The sequence below is a fragment of the Lissotriton vulgaris genome, chromosome 7, assembly GCF_964263255.1.
Source record: "Lissotriton vulgaris chromosome 7, aLisVul1.2, whole genome shotgun sequence".
NCBI classification, from domain to species: domain Eukaryota; kingdom Metazoa; phylum Chordata; class Amphibia; order Caudata; family Salamandridae; genus Lissotriton; species Lissotriton vulgaris.
In genome coordinates, this window is record NC_141695.1 from 617906733 (window position 1) to 617923755 (window position 17023).

Consider the following 17023-nt stretch of genomic DNA (forward strand, 5'->3'; position numbering starts at 1 on the left):
AAGGTCAGAGCGAGTGCTCCTTTTCACAGGAGCTTGGGTAGGTCTGGAGCAACCAGACCTGCTGTGTAGTTTGTCGGTTTCGTCGCCAAGATGGCCGCTGACCACGTGGCTAGTGGCCGGGATGGCGCGTCGAGTGGCACAATGCAAAAGGGCCCAACGCAGATCGTGGAGATGCTGGGGGGCTGATCTTCGGTGCAAGGGCTGCTCGATGGTGGGGGTTCTCAGTCCCCAAAGCACAACGTCGAGGATACCTCAGAAGCTGCGCAGTCAGCTTTTCGAGTGTCTTCCAAGAGGTCCGGTCCCACGTCACTCGGTGCCTCCACGGGTCCCTTCTTTGCAGGGACTGTGGATCGGGCTCTGAGAGGTCTGGGAGTCTGGTTCTTGTCGGGCTCTGGGCTCGGGCTCCGGCGGGAGGTGGCGGCAAAGCAGACGTCGAGTTGCTGGTTGGTGCCTGTATTCACAGGGTGGCCACTCCTAGGCCACAAGGGAGATTCTCTTCAGTCTTGTGAGCAGCAGAATGTCGAAGTCCAGTCTTCTTCTTTATTTCAAGTTGATTCAGGATGATCTGCTGTGCAATGGCACTGCTCCCACTCTTATTCCCAATCTGAGGGGTGGATCACCTACTAGGTCCCTCCTCTGGGAGGAACCAGGAAGGGGGGCGGTTACACCCCCTTTCCTTTGTCCAGCTCCTCCCCAGGCCTGGGTCTGGAAAGTCCCAGGACCGGTTTGGACTGGCCTATGCACGGGGACACCTTGTGTGCCCCGGGCATGTCTGATTCTATTCAGCCCTGTCCTACCCAATACACAAAACCCTGTCTGGGGTGGTGCTCGCACCTCCCAAGGCAGGAAACCCTTTGTCCAGGCCACCATCTGCCGAGTTTCGGTCAGCAGCAGGAGGCCAGACTCGTGTCTGTGGTGGCAGCATCCATTTTGTGATGCTGAGGCTCTGGTTAACTTTAACCGGGGTTAAGGCTACACACATGTCGTGTCCCTCTAGAAGGGTGGAATGCTATCCCTGTCGACAGAACTGTCGAGGGGATAGTATTCCAATTCGTATGACACCTTACTCGACATGTTTTGATAAAGCCAAACCAAAGATAGCATTTAACCGCGAGGATTATAATGCACTTAAGAGTATATGGTATGGCAATATCCCGGAACAGCTTAGGGAGTGGTTCCCGACAGCTGCAGACAGGCTCAGCTCGTGCTATAGCACCATCTCACATATTTCCAAGCACTCTGCCTCCAGGATTGATGAGGCCTTCCATAGGAGTGGCTGATAGGAACATATGTGTCCAGTTTAGGGTTAGGCACAGGCATACTGTACCTAAGTAAGGGGTGATTACACCGACTTACCCCAGCTGAGTGATCAGCCAGTTGTGTCAAATATGGAGGCCACGGGTGGCACAATACATGCTGCAGCCCCTGGTAGGCCTTGGATGCACCTATGCCCTGGGTACCTAGGGTACACTGTTACAGGGGCCAATAAGGTGAACCAGTTCCAATTGTGTATGCACCTAAGGTACATGGAGTCCATTTTAAGGAGAAAGCAATTAGCCTGGGGCCCTGAATAGCAGGATCCCAGGCTAACTATGTCAAAAACCAGCTAAACACCAGGCAAAAAGTTTGGGGGTAACCATAGTCAGATATCCACCTTCCTACAACTGTATCCTGTTCTGGTTGGAGTGATCCTACAGGCCGACAATGTGCTTTTCAGTTCTTTCTCCCAATTCTTTCCATCTCCTATTGCCGCTTGCACTGAGCCCATGATGACTCTATTGAACCATTCGGCCAATCCATTCCCAGTGGGATGATACACAGACATGTGCTTGATCTTGATCCCATTCCTGTTCATAAAGGCGTTCCACTTTTCTGATGTAAATTGGGGTCCATTGTCACTTAATATGGATCCTTCCCTTAAGAATATTGGTGTGAGAAATTCTAGCACTTTTTCCGTGTCCATTTCTTCTTGCATGTCTATCTCCGGCCATTTGGAATACCTGTCCACAAGTACAACTACATACTTTGGGATTCCTTGGACCGAGAATGTCTATCGACAGCTCTTCCCAGGGATTGACAGTGTTGGCAAACTTGCCCAAGGAGGGACGCAACAAGCTTTGTGATTTATCCGCATTTTGGCACTGCATGCACTCCCTTACGTGCCTCTCTATTTGGGCATCCATCGCTGTTCACCAGTACGTTTGTTTGGTTCGCAGTTTGGTTTTTACAATGCCCAAGTGCCCTTCATGTAGGATGGCAAGTAGACACTGCACCAAAATTGAGGGAGGAACTACTTTGCCTCTTCTTAACAAGAAGATCCCTTGGTCTCCAACAGATAGCTCCTCACGTACTTCGAAGAACTTACTGTGCTCCGCTTTTAAATGTCTATTTTTCGGCCATCCCTGGAGTACGAATTTCTTCACCGCCCTGAGGTCATTGTCGTTCTCATAGGCTGCCTTCCATTCCTGTGCACTTATCACTTTCTCATGGTCCTCCATGGAGGACACACTGATGTTCTCTTCTTCAGTGCCCGTCGGTGCTTCCTCCATGGCTGATGCTCTGCTTAAATAATCTGCCACCTTGTTTTGTGTTCCTGGGATATATTCAACATCGTACCGGTAGTCCAACAATTTCAACGTCATCTCTGCTATGCGGGGGGTTGCATTTGCGTGTCCACTCGACGTGAGTACTTTGATAAGCGGCTTGTGACCTGTCCTGAGCCTGAATATCGTGCCCCAGAGGAATTGTCGAAACTTCTCCATGGCCCAGACTGTTGCCGGCATCTCTTTTTCTACGACACTGAACTTCTGCTCTGTGGGCGACAGGGACCGAGACGCAAAGCTGAGGGTGGACACCTCTCCTTCTCTCGTTTCTTGCATTCGGACAGCTCCTAGTCCCTTCTCACTTGCATCTGTGGTCAGTATTGATCTTGCCTGTTGGTCAAATCCTTGTAACGGGACTGCTGTACAGATGTCCTCCTTATTCCTCTGAAATTCTCCTTGTGTGTCCTCTGTCCACTCAAAAGACATTCTGTCGCGAAGGAGTTGGCGTAGGTGGTGAGTCTTGGTGGCAAAATGTGGCACAAATTTACTATAAAACTCAGCCATCCCTAGGAACGAGCACACTTCTTCCTTGCTCCTCGGCGGCAGGGCATCCCATATGGCCTTGGCGTTGGCTTTTTTGGGCGTGACACCCTGATCACTGATTTTGTGGCCCAGGTAAGTGACCGATGCCATTTCAAAATGACACTTCCGTTCTGCACTATTTATCGGCTCAATGATCCCATAATCTTCCAGCCTCTGTAATTCTTCTTGTACCATCTCCCTGATTGCGAAGGTAATGTTGCTCACCTTGTGGCACACAGGCTTGGCGTCTGCTTTGATCTCAATCTTGTGGGTGAATTTCATCAATTTTCCCAACTTGCCTCCAAATACTGTGGGAAAATCCTCCTTCAGGCTGGTGATGTTTGGTTGTCACCCTGGACTGGTCATCAACACTTGTGTGGCTCCTCCTGGATCCAACTGTATGCCCAGATCGCCTTGGCCGACCCAACCCAGGACTGAGGGACCTTTCTCTGCCACATATAGCTTGCATCTCACACTGCGATCCATGAATTCAAACTTCAAGACTCGATACCCCACCATGGAGATTGGTTCTCCTGTAAATGTGACAGGTCGTATATACGGAGGTTCCAGGTGAGGTCCAATATGTTGTTTGAAACCTTCTTCCCATACCTTGCATTGTACTATGGTATACGGTGATCCCGAATCTGCCACCATTTGTATGCGTACACCCCCTATGGTCATGTCACACTGAGGTTTCCCAGAGTGGGCACAGTCAATACCTAGTATCTGTTCTTCAATGCACAACAAACTGTCCTCCTCTTCCACTTCATCTTCTTCCCTGTCCGGTTCCTGTGCGACATACTTGACTGCCGAACTCCTCAACTTGCGACAACATACTTTTTCATAATGCCCTATTAATCTACAGAACATGCATTTGGCACAGAAGGCTGGACAACGTTTATCACGAGCTGCGTGGGACTGGCTGCCGCACCGGTAGCACCCATTCTTATTTGTCGCTTGGGGGTTTCTTCCCTGGTGATGGACATACATCTAGCTGGGGTTTTCTTGTCTCTCGTTTCTGCTTTACCCCTGTCCGGCGGGTCCGCTTCGGTGATTTTGTTGACCATAGGCCTTGTGGCGGTTTCCTTCTTCGCTGCCTCTGCACATCTTTTTGCTAGTTCAGCTTTCTTCACCATAGCTATGACCTCCTTCAGGGATGTATCTCCATTGACCCACAATTTATTTTGGATCGCTGAGTTTGTGGTGTGCATAACAATCTGATCTTTAATGAACTCATCATGTTGAACGCTGAACTTACATGTGATCGCCAGTTTCTTTAATGTCGCTACGTACTCATCGATGGACTCTCCCGCTGCTTGCTTCCTCTGTTGGAAGTTGTACCTATCTATGGACGTGCACACCGCCGGTCTATAGTGGTTATTCAGATCTTCAATTGCGTGTTGGAATACATCGTCGTCTGCTGCTTGTCTTGGCGTAGGGACGAGATTCTGGAACACTCTAAGGCCTTCCGGGCCTAGGTTATGGAGCAGTATCCTCTTCCTTCTCTTACTGGGGAATGCTTCACCATTTTAATCTTCCAGCGCCTCCAGGTAGTTAATAAAATATTCTCTCCAGTCCTCCCATTTAATTGTGTGGTCACCTGGCCGGGGTAGAAAGGGGACCGGTGTCGTAAGGGAGGAGGATTGGGCGCACCTCTCTGCTCTTCTGTCTGGTGCTTCTCCCTCTCCTCTGGGGCTACCTGGTACACCTTGTCAGTGTTGGCGCGTGGGGCTCAGTTGGGGTGCAGATTCCCCCCGTGCTTTGCTGTGTCTGCTCCGCCAGGGTCCTGGTGGGAGAACTGGTGGCCTGGAGTATGGTGGCTGGTGCTTAAGTGCCCTGCTGGGTGTCTTGCCTCCCTGCTGGTTTACCCTTGTCTGGGCTGTCCTACTCACAGTGGATGCTGCTCTCCAGCTGGGTCCAGGATGCCTTGGAGACTTCCTCTGCACTGGTCTCAGCAGTCACACAGGGCCTTCACAGCCTGGTTGGTGTACTCTTGGGCTCCGTCTGTTTGGCTGCCTCATATGCTCCTTGCTCCAATTTGTGGGCTGGTCTCCTTCCTGTGTGGAATCTGTGCTGGTGACCTCAGCCTCACTCCTCTGCTGCGCTCCTTTCTGCACTTTGCTCCTCTTTGTGGCCCTCTCCAGCCTTGTGGTTGTCTTGGGTGGGTAGCGGGGAAAGGGGCGCAACCTGGGCGTCTCTCTGCCCCGATCCCGTCCTCGTCGCCAGTTGTAAGATTGGGGTTTTACCCCAAAGGATAAGCGGAGGCAGGTTATGGAGGGAGATAAGCTTTATTTAACTTCTGTGGGCAAGGAGCGCCGGGAGCGAGGTCTCCGCGATTCGTGGGCTCCGCACTGTGTCCACAACATGTCGGCCGCATCATCACGTGAGCGCTCGGCAACTAGAGCGCACACACTACAATAGCCCCACCTCTGTTCTCAACTGTAGTTGCCACAATTAACTACGTCTGTAATAACATATTCTTCTATTAGTCTTTCTATCTACAGTTTTTTCCAGCAATGTCACCAGCAATAAGATTTTGAGAATATCCTGACAAAACAAAACAAGAATTGGCAAAGACAAAGGGATGGCAGGCAACGCCAGTTGGCTTTGTCAGTACTTGTTTTATTTGTTGTGAGCACCCCTCGATCAGCATCTTTCTTTCATCTCTAGAAGGCTAAGCTGCAAAGCTCCAACTTTTACCCATGCGCATAGCCCATAGTTATTTGCAGGAATTGATTGCTATGAACACTGCATCTCAACGTGTTGGCCGTTGGACGTTTCCTCCCTTCCGTTTTTTTGATTCATTTTGTTACTGGTAAAGAGTGGACTGCCTCAGTCATAAAATCCTCCTAATGTAGAGGCGGCTGGTCATGGTGTGTTTTCAAAGAAATTTATATCATAATAACTTGAAGAAAGCGAGAGTTGTTCCTCCTACAAATAGCCACTGGAGGGCAGCAATGACTTAACATTGTTACCCATTGGCACATGAGCGACATTCTTTTCTCAATAACTTTCCTTATCTTCTTGTTATGCAATTTACTTGCACAAGATTGTTATATAAACAGCAAAGTAATATACCTAATGTTATCGTGCCGTACATTGCCCTTCATCTTTCCTAAACCGAGAGTGAACTAACTCTACTGTACATGCCCAAAGCTAGGACCCAGGACTATTACACGAATTGGCATCTTCGCCAGGGATACAACGAATACACACTTACTTAGATGAAAGCAACGCACACTTGGGCCGCTTGCTACAGATTGCATGCCATTTTATTCCATTGTGGACATCAGCTGTCAATAAAAAGAAATTTCACAAATAAAACTTGTCTGCAATCTGTGCTCTCCTTAAACCTCTCCTGCTAGACGTCCTAAATATAGATATTCACATACATGTTTTTCTCCTGGCATCAAGGTTGAGGCGAGAATATACCATCAGGACAGATGCTTGTATCACTTTGGAGACTCTTCTATTCCTAATCGCCCTGCAACTCGGGGTAGGAGCCCCACTCATATCTCCGAAGCCACTCAAGGCAGCATTATTAATTGGGGCAGATAGTAGTGCACCACAAGTAATAAGGGGCCAGATGTAGGTAGGTCGTTACCGATCGGTAACGGCCGAAAATACCGATTTTGGGCCCTTACCGATCGGTATACAGCCATCGAGATGTAGGGAACAAAAAAAAGTCAAAATCGGAGTGAAAACCGAATCGGAATGAGTACCGAATGGAATAGAATCCGATACGTACATACCGAAAATCGGATATGTAACGAATCGGTAACACACCGATTCGGATGCAAACACCGATTCGGTCAATGTACCGATTCGGTAGACACACCGAATCGGAAAATAACCGAATCGGTCCATGTACCGAATCGGTAGTGACACCGATTCGGAACTTATCCGATTCGGTCCATGTACCGAATCGGTACTGACACCGAATCGGAAATTATCCGAATTGGTCCATGTACCGAATCGGTACTGACACCGAATCGGAAATTATCCGAATCGGTCCATGTACCGAATCGGTAGACACACCGAATCGGAATGAAGCCGATTCGGTCCATGTACCGAATCGGTAGATACACCGAATCGGACATGAGCCGAATCGGATAACCTACCGATTCGTATGAATCACCGATCGGGAAATTCCCCGATTCCGACAGATGGGGAGATGTAGGGAGGCACAGAAACACCGAAATCGGCTCAAATTCGGTAGAATTCACTCGGTATTTACCATGGAATACAATCAGGTGGTAACCAACTCCAACCCATAAAAACAGCCCCAAAATGCATTGCAACTTGCATGATGGCAGCTTTTTATGTCATTGCGAGGCGGCTACGGCTACAGCAGGAAGGACAGAGGGAATGGCAAAGAAATGAACAGGTCTACAGACAGAGGATAACCCTGTTCATGCTCACAGAGGCAGAGATCCTACAGAGATACAGGCTGGACTCTGACACCATACTTGAGCTCATCAGGGACCTCAAACCATTGTTGGACCACCACACCCCAAGGGCACACGCCATCCCAGCACACGTCCAGGTGCTATGCAGCCTACACCTGCTTGCGTCTGGCAGCTATCAAAGTGGAGTTGCAGCGGCAGGAGGGGTGACCCAGAGCAGCCTGTCAAGGTTCTTCCACACATTCCTTGACGCCATGATACACAGGATGGACCAATACATCTCTTTCCCTGCAACCCACGCAGAACTGCTACAAACTAAAGCTGACTTCTACCAGATGGCACAATTTCCCCAAATCATTGGCTGCATAGATGGCACGCACATTCCGATTTGCCCACCAGCGGACACAGAATACATATACCGCAATCGGAAGTCTACACACACCATCAACGTGCAGGTGATCTGCAATGCGAAGTGCACCATCACAGACCTGGTAGCAAAATTTCCAGGGAGTACCCACGACTCCTATATTTTCCAACAGAGCGGCATCTATGCACGGCTGATGGCTGGCGAATTTGGGGAAGGATACCTCCTAGGTGAGACACATCATCAGACCCCCATAACACAAAGTAGCTAGGTGGAATACATGTATGCATGTGTGTAATGTTACCCCTTTCTCTTCCAGGCGACAGTGCATATGCCCTCCGCTCATTCATACTCACCCCCTACCTCAACCCCTCCACACCCAGCCAAAGGAGGTATAACCGGGCCCACATACGCACAAGGAATGTCGTCGAACGGACCTTTGGCACCTGGAAAAGTAGATTCAGATGCCTGCACAAGAGTGGAGGTGCAAGGCAGTATACCCCCATCACCTGCTGCAAGATCATAGCTGTATGTGCAATGTTACACAACCTTGCGGTGAAGAAGGGCACTGAGGTGGAGTTGTCTGACTACGAGGACCATGACGACGACGAAGCTGTGCCACTGACACAGCCAGCTGGGGTGTGTACGCCAAGTGATGGCAGATACAGACGTGAGGAGATTACAGAAAACTATTTCTGAGTGAGTACAGATGCACAGACAGGTAAATGGTTGTGGTGAAAAAGCAATTTTTAATACTGTTGCAACACAGTTACTGCACTGATGTGCAACAAAAAAAAGGTGAAATAGCAAAGAAAACAAAAGTCTAAGGTCCAGGTTGCCTCACCCGCCCTTGCAAGGCTATTTCTTTGAGCGCTTGGCAGCCCCACTTGGGTGTCCCTCAGCCCCTTCAGAATGACCAGCGGCATCTGCGGAGCGCCTGGTGCTCCTGCGTGGCTCGGACGCTGCGCTGGCCGGGCTGCTGCGGCTGCTGCTGTCCCCAGCATCCCCCAGGTCCAGGGCAGGATTTGCGGCAGTGTTAGAGATAATCATGGCCTCCATTGCAGTCGTGATGCGGGCCATTCCCCTTGTTATCTCTGCGGTATTTTGGGTGAGACTAGACTCCATGTTGGCACCGCGCTGACAGAGTTGTGCCGTTGCAGCAGCAAGGCGGCTTATGGAGCGGTTCTGCACCCGGGCATCCCGCCTGCGCACCAGCTCATGCTCCTCCAGTCTGCCACATAACTGACTAATGGCAGTGGTCAGCCTGCCTAAACCTGCTGCTACCTCCTTGTTGGAATCCACAAAGGCCTGAAATCCTTTCACCATTTCCCCCATCTGCAGGTTGTGCTGCAGGAGCTGGCGTTGGCAGGCCATGATGGATTTCGCCTGCTGCCTTTGGATCTTCACCATATTGCCTTCGAGGCCCAGGAAGACACTGCCCTCCGGTGCTGGTGCTGCAGTGGTGGGAATGGCATGGCGCCGGGTACTGCTGCTGCCGGCCTGCTGAGTGGGCTGGGGTGCCACTGGTGGGGGTGTGGTGCTGGCCGGGGCCTGAGCCCCTGCTCCCAGGACAGGGTGTACTTGAGCCACAGCCATGATCGTGGCAGGAGCTGGTGTAGGTGGAAGGAGGTCCCTTGTCGGGGAGTTCTCTGGGGAGAACTGCAAGGGGGGTGTGCTCGGCATTTGTGGGGAGTGAAGTGCATCAAAGTCAATTGTGAGGTCTCCCTCAATACCCAGCTCTATGGTGTTTTCCTCCTCCTCCTCCTCGGCAGCCTGACTCGTGCTCGGCCCTGCGAGTGCAGTTGTAGATGGTGCTGCTGCCTCTGTTGTCAGTGGTTGTCCGCCTGATGGTGCCCCTAGGTACAAAGAAGCATTTGTAAATTGGGTGCCGATGTATTACAGTCAGTACAATTAAAGCATTCCACATGTCCTTGCATCTCCTTAGAATGTGTTCCACTGTTTCCTGTCTTGTGATTCTGCACTGCCATATTTTGCTAACTTCTGCTGACTACATGTACCATGATGCTTGTCTCTTGTATGTTGGTTACAGTACTGTGCTGGGGTTTGGCTATGCATTGTGTCTAATGGGGAGGTGTCTGGTAGGGTGTGTCATGATGCGCATGCTTCTTACCTGTAGCTGTGGCTCTGGCTGAGCTGTCCAGGGTCCCAATTCCGGTCACGCTCTCCCTCTCAATGGTGGTGGACACCATTTCCTCGAGGTCTGTGAGGGGTGGCACCGGGTTCCTGCCTCCACCTGTGACTCCAGCCTGCCTCTGGATCTCTGCCATCTTCCGTTTGGTCAGGCTGCGGATGTCATAGAAGCGCCTCTTCAGCTCATCCAGGGACCTGGGGGTGACACCCACAGCATTGACCTTTTTGGCGATTTCGCTCCAGAGCCTCCTCTTGGTGCTGTCTGGCACATTGAGGGACAGCTTTCCGAATAGCTGCCGGTGCACCCTCACCACCTCCTCAACCAACACCTGCAGCTCAACGCTGCTGAACTTAGGCTTCCTCTTCTGGGTGGACTTCTGGCTCTCACTCTGGTTTGCCATCTTGATCAGAACAGTTCACTACCTCCTACTCCCACTGCTGCTAACTGTGAGTGTTCAGCTCAGGCTGGCTCTCCAGAAAGTTCTTAATTAGCTGCACCTGCCAGGGTTGCCACTCCCTGTTTGGGTGGGGGAGGGGGAGCCACCTCATTGGCTGAATCGGCTTTTACCGAATCGGCTTTAACCGAATCGGATATTACCGATTCGGTAAAATCCGATTCGGTATAATCCGATTCGGATTTTACCGATTCGGTATCTTCAATGCATTCCTATGGGCTTTTTGGCCATGGGTGTGTTTTCATACCTCCGATTCGGTAATTGCCGAATCGGATTTTACCGACTCGGCTATTTCCGATTCGGGGGTAGCCGATTCGGCTATTTCCGAATCGGTGGTAGCCGATTCGCCTATTTCCGATTCGGTGGTAGCCGATTCGGTACTTTCCGATTCGGTCCGTGCCGAATCGGAACGTACCGATTCACATTACCGATGCCGACCGATTCGCTATTATTTCGCGGTTTGTTTGCTACATCTCGTTTTCCGATTTCAGAATACCGATTCGGCCCGCCTCGGTATTTTGAAATCGGAAAATCCTTTTTACCTACATCGGGCCCTAAGTCACTAAGCTGTTAGGTTCATTTAACTGTGTCAATATTTTAAACCTGAGCACAACCCCTAGTACCTGTGGCACAGAACAGACAGACCTAACTTAAACAAAATGTTTAAAGCATTTACAAGTACCAAAACTGTTACAAAATCAGACACAACACAGTCCAAATCCCACTGCAATTCCTAAAAACTACTAAGTAAAATTACACTGAAATGAATCCAATAAGTGAAACCAGAAATATGAATTTTTAAAGATTTGAGTAAAAAAAGCACTAAAAGCACAACGGGCCAATGGTAGTGGTAGACCAGGACTTAGACATGATTTTAGGCTGGCAGCGATGGTGCCTGGGTCAGACAAATGTTTTCAAAAGGTTTTAAACTTTCTTCTGGTGCTCCAGCAACCACTGGACTACACTTCTATGACCCCCAGTGCTCTGGGAATGGCACTTGGAGACTCTTAATGTGTTAGGAAGACGCCAACAGCAAAATCTACTCCAAGTCCAGTTGCCACCAGTTGTGTGGGCACTTTAGTTGTGTACCTGGAGCCACACAGAAGGTCATCCAACTGACCTTTAGAGTTCACTTCTTCGCCCTGGGTGCCAGGTGGAGTAAGGCTCCTCTCATGACCAATTCTTAGCTTCAGTACTCTTCAGTTGTTCAGCAGGTCCAGAAAGGGTTCTGAGGATCTGCCTTGGGATGCCACATTTATGCCTGGCACCAGCTAGTGGGTGATGGTTACTCCTGGGTGCTCCCTAACAAAGTGGGTAAAAGTTCCTGGGAGCAACCCTACTGACTTTTTCAGCAGTTCTTGCTTGCCATGCTGTAAACAATCCCCCAGTGCCCCTCCCTCTTGAATTCCAAGCAAGGAAAACCCTCTCCCCTTTGCAGAGCCTGAGTGCCCACCCAGAGGTGTGGCCAGGCTAATGAGCAGTCCCTCGTCTGTGGTCACTCAAGACCCGTTCGTGAGGTAGCTTTCCATCCACTGGGTTTTATGCCAGCCTGATTTGAGGATGTTGGACTTGGCCCTTTTTGCACGGTCATCCCTAAACTTTTTGCATTCACCTTCCTATTTTCTGACCTTGTCTTATTTTGCTTTTAAGGCTCTGCACACTTTCCCACTGCTAACCAGTGGTAACGTGTTTGTGCTCTTTCTTTAAAAAGGGTCAAATTGGCTTACACCCAAATGGCATATTTAATTTACCTGTAAGTCCCTAGTAAAGTGGTACGACATGTACCCAGGTCCTCGAAATTAACTGTTAATACTTGGCTTTCAACACTTATTGTGCCACCCACTTAAGTGGTCCTTAAGCATGTCTTAGTCCTGCAGGCTGTGTGTGCAATTTTAAACTGCCATTTCGACCTGGCAAAATAAACCTTTCACCAGGCCTGAACCTTTCTTTTTGATACATTGGATTCACTCATAGGGCAGGCTGTAAACAGCATATAGCAGTGTATTTAAAAAGTTGAACACATACCTTTACGTTTTGCAAGTCCTGGTAGTGAAAAACTCTTAAATTCGTTTTTCTCTACTGCTTGGCCTACTTCTTCCATAGGATGACATTGGTTTAACTACTTACATTTAATAACCGATAACTTTCAACTGGGAACAGGTATTGTTAGAAATGGGGTTTCTGGTTGGCTATGGTTTGCACCAATGCCTGGCAGAATCCACCACTCTAGTCAGGATAAGGGGATTACACGCCTAAAATGCTCTTGCTCTCCCACCTTGGTAGCTTAGCACGAGCAGTCAGGCTTATCCCAGCAGCTCCATGACGGTCGTCCAGTGGCATCGGTGAGACCAGGGCTGAGGTGCGAAGTGGGGCTGTGCTAGTTGCGGTGCTGACAGGTCACGGTGCAAGCAGCGTCGTTGTTGTTGCTAAAGCGCTGTCACTGGAAGACCCAAGGCTGCTGTGCGAGACAGGGCAATGTGGTATGCTGGGCCCACAGGTCGCAGCAAAAGCAGCAGCATCAGTTGACGATTTGGAGTCGATGGCGATGGCATCGGTGGGCCAAGGCTGTGGTGTGGTATGGGGCAGTGCGTCAAGTAACCTATGAGCAGTGCACCCAAACCACAGTGCAGGCAGCAGGATCAATGTCAGCTTGGAGTGGTGTTGTCGGTGACACCAGGGCTGCGTTGCGAAGTGGGATGGTGCTCCATGTTCTCCACGAACGGTGTCTACAGGGCACGGTGCAGGCGGTGTTTTTGTCACGTACACCAGAGCAGCAGTGTGAAGCAGGCCGGTGCAGAGTGCAGTGCCCACAGGTCACCGTGCAGACAGTGGCTCGTGGCATCGCCATACAGTGACATTGGTGAGACCAGGGTTGCGGCGCGAAGTGCACCGGTGCCCCATGCGGTGCCTTCAGGTCATGGAGCTGGCAGCGGCATCGTTGACGGCATTGGGTTACCTTTTCTCCTCTGTGGCAGCTGAAACATCCAGTTCCAGAAGCTGGTACTCAGAAGATTTTGAAGTCTTTGATTTCCCTGAAACTTCCAACAGGAGGCAAGCTCAACATCAAGCCCTTGGGGATACTTAGGATGCAGAAAGCGCAGTACAGTCCTTTCCCTGACGAAAATAGAAGCAGTAACTGTAGGCCAACCCCGCAAAGCACACATCGAAGTGATAGTCTCTCCTCACAACTCTTCCAGCTGTTCTTCTCAATAGGCTACTTAGTCCAGCAGTAATCTAAATTCCTAGGGTCAGGGCCCCAATATTTATACCACATTTTCTCTTTGTAGCAAGGATCTCTGAGCCCAGTTCAAACCAGCTCTACCCTCTCTGGCCCAGATTCTATACACGAGGTGGAGACAGCATTGTGCAGAGGAGATATTGCCTCAATGCAGACCTGGCCTATTAAGCCCAACTATGAGTCACCCAGGAAAGGCAGTCCACACCTCAACCCCCCTGTGGCTGTCTACAGTGGATGCACATCCCCAGCCACTCCAAAGCCAGAAAGTCAATACACAAAGCAGCATAGGCACACAGAATGGTTAAACAAGAAAATGTCTACTTTCTAAAAATTGCATTTTCAAACGCACAATTTAAAAACCATCCTCCTAAAATTATGTGTTATTCAATTTTGAGTAAAGAGAGCCTATAGTTCATTTCTCTAACTTGTCCCCAGGGAAGGTTATACATGTAAGATGTTACAAAGCAACTCCTATGTTAGCTTATGGGATAGATCGCCTTTCAATAGTGAAAAAACGAAATACATAGTCTTTCACCATCAGGACATATAAAACACACCAGTACATGCCCTACATTTCACATACACTGCACCCTGCTCATGGGGGTACCTTGAGCCTACCTGAGGGGTGACTTACAAGTAAGAAAAGAGAAGGTTAGGGCCTGGCGAGTGGGTCCACTGGTCAGGCCAACATGGCAGTTAAAAACTGCAGGCAGACACTGCAGTGGCAGGTCTGAGTCCCCTTTGAAAGGCTACTTGTGTGGGTGGCACAACCAGTGCTGCAAGCCCACTAGTAGCATTTGATTTACAGGCCCTGGACACACACACTGCAGTGTACTAGGGACTTTGTAGTAAATCAAATAAGCCACTCATGGAAACACCAATCCATAAACACTATTTACATGGAGAGCATATGCACTTTAGCACTGAATAGCAGTGGTAAAGTGCCCAGAGTCCTAATACCAACGACAAATAGATCAGAAGCAGGAGGTAAAAAATAAAAAGTCTAGGGGTAACCCCACTGAAAAAGTCAAGTCTAACAGGTAGGAACATCGAGTTTGTTGTCTAGTAAATTGTAATTTAAAGCCCCTTTTAAGGTCAACATTGGATTTTAAGTCACAATTCTGAAAATGCTGGTTTTATAAAGCTCAAGATAAAACCAGAAGACTCTGCGTCGTCTTTTCAGCGTTTCTCAGCGTTTTTCAGCATAATGTTATATATTGATACACATGTTATAAATTAGTAACAATATCAACCACTGAATTTCTGTTTACACTCACTTTGAGTGATTCGTGCAGTGCATCAGGATTTCCAGACTACTATCTGGTGATCTCCCTATTTGTATCCACATAGGCTTGCAGGGCCTATTCCTGTTGCACGCGACTGTTGACTGTATTGAATTTGTTTAACTTTATTGAATTTTTAGATTACTGTGCAAATCGAGTGCAAGACCGTTGCTCCTTTCTCCCTTTTCTACAAAATTATCTGCCACGCAACCACATTTGCACCACCCCTGAATGACATTGTTTAATTGTGAATATGGCATCTTTTTATGATATAGCGCATCTTATTGAGAATAAAGCACAAACCAAAGCTTATTCAGCTGCAGAGGCAGCAGACATGTATGGACTTATAAAAGAGGTGAGGAAGTTTGATGTCACCTCAGGTCCAGTCCAGGAACAATTAAAACAGCTAGAATACCTTATGCGACATGAAATAAATCAGCGTCTGCATGCTACAGCGCTCATTCAATACCACAGATTTAGCAGAATCCCACGAGGTTTACGTCTTGCCATTAAACCTATGCTTTTCAAAATGAACAAGAAATTGATGGAGAGATGGTACGCCATCCTGAATAAGTGCTCCCTCGATCTCATTCTTCTGATTTTTTTTGTTTGAATATATTTTATTGGTTTGTTGGTTCACATAATCAACGCACAGATATGCAATGCCTTATAGAGGAAATAACTCACATATGTTGCATGATAACAGTGCGGCAATACAATACCATGATAACGCATAGCAAAACAATCATTATGTATTCCAGGTCGTGTGGTAAATTTGTCATATAGGTAGTTGTTGGGGCCGCAATGGGTGTGATGTCATTCTACACCCAGAGCGGCGCTGCCTAGGAGTGTTGTGAGGTGAGATTCGGTGGGAGGTGGCATGTCCCAGTGGTTCCGCATCTTCACTGCGCCCCTCCCGGCAGGCAGTGCGTGATGTATCACCAGTAGTGGTGTGTAAGCAAGAGTACTGAGTGTTAGATGTAGACCATCCACCAATGCAATATACACAGTTTTACAACAGGCGTGTCAGTGGAGACAACCACCGTAAAATCTTAACTAAACAGTTAGGGGCAAAGAACTATACAGGACTAAACAGGGAGAAAGGGTAGGGTCCCCAACACCATGGGGCGATGATTGAGGAGAATGAAAATAAAGAAAAAAGGGGGGGATGGTATGAGGAAAAAAAACAGGGTGCGTTAGTAGATCTGCATGAGGTGTGTCAACGTGCGGTCGAGAAGGCAAGCGCTTGGGTCCAAGAGCAAGATAATGGTTGTCAGGTGCCCCGCGGGGTGTGAGCCTCGCCCAAGGGGAGTGGTGGGAGATTGGCCTAGCGGTGTCCGGCAGGTACCATGGTGCTAACGCTAGAAGCACGTGGGTGGCAGGTGTATGGCGTGGCTTATCTCCGCAGCAATGTCTCTCTGTATAGAGATACGTCGTTTCTAGTGCGCTATCTCTAGCGAGGCAGCGGCAGGGCGGGAACGGGGCGCTCCATTGTGTCTGCCGACCAGGGCCAGCGTAGATATGGCCACTGCTAAGTGATTCCCTAACTCAAGCTTGCCTGTTGGAAAGATCTCAGGGTATCGTCCCAAAGTTGCGCAATTGGGAACTTACTCAAGCCCGCCGTCTCCTCCCGATGCAGTGTGGTGCTTTCTGCTCTCGCCCAGTTAGTGAAGGAAGTGTACCAGTATTTAATGTGTGGGGGTTCGCTTTTTTCCAGCGCTTGGTGAGCATGCGCTTGGCAGTGATAAGTCCTAGGTCCCAGAACCTAGCTGGCACTTGTTCAATTTAGTTCTCCTATACAACCTTAGGATGCCGGCTTCCCATGTGTGCGGTAGACCATCACCAGCGCTTTGTGTTAGTAGGGTCATTATCGTGTTCCAGTATGTTAGGATAGTGGGGCAATCCCAAAGCATATGTAAAAGGTCCGCGCCTACCAGGGAACATCGGGGGCACTCAGCGGTGGTGGTCGAGAAATATTTGTTAATCTTATTTGGCGAGAGT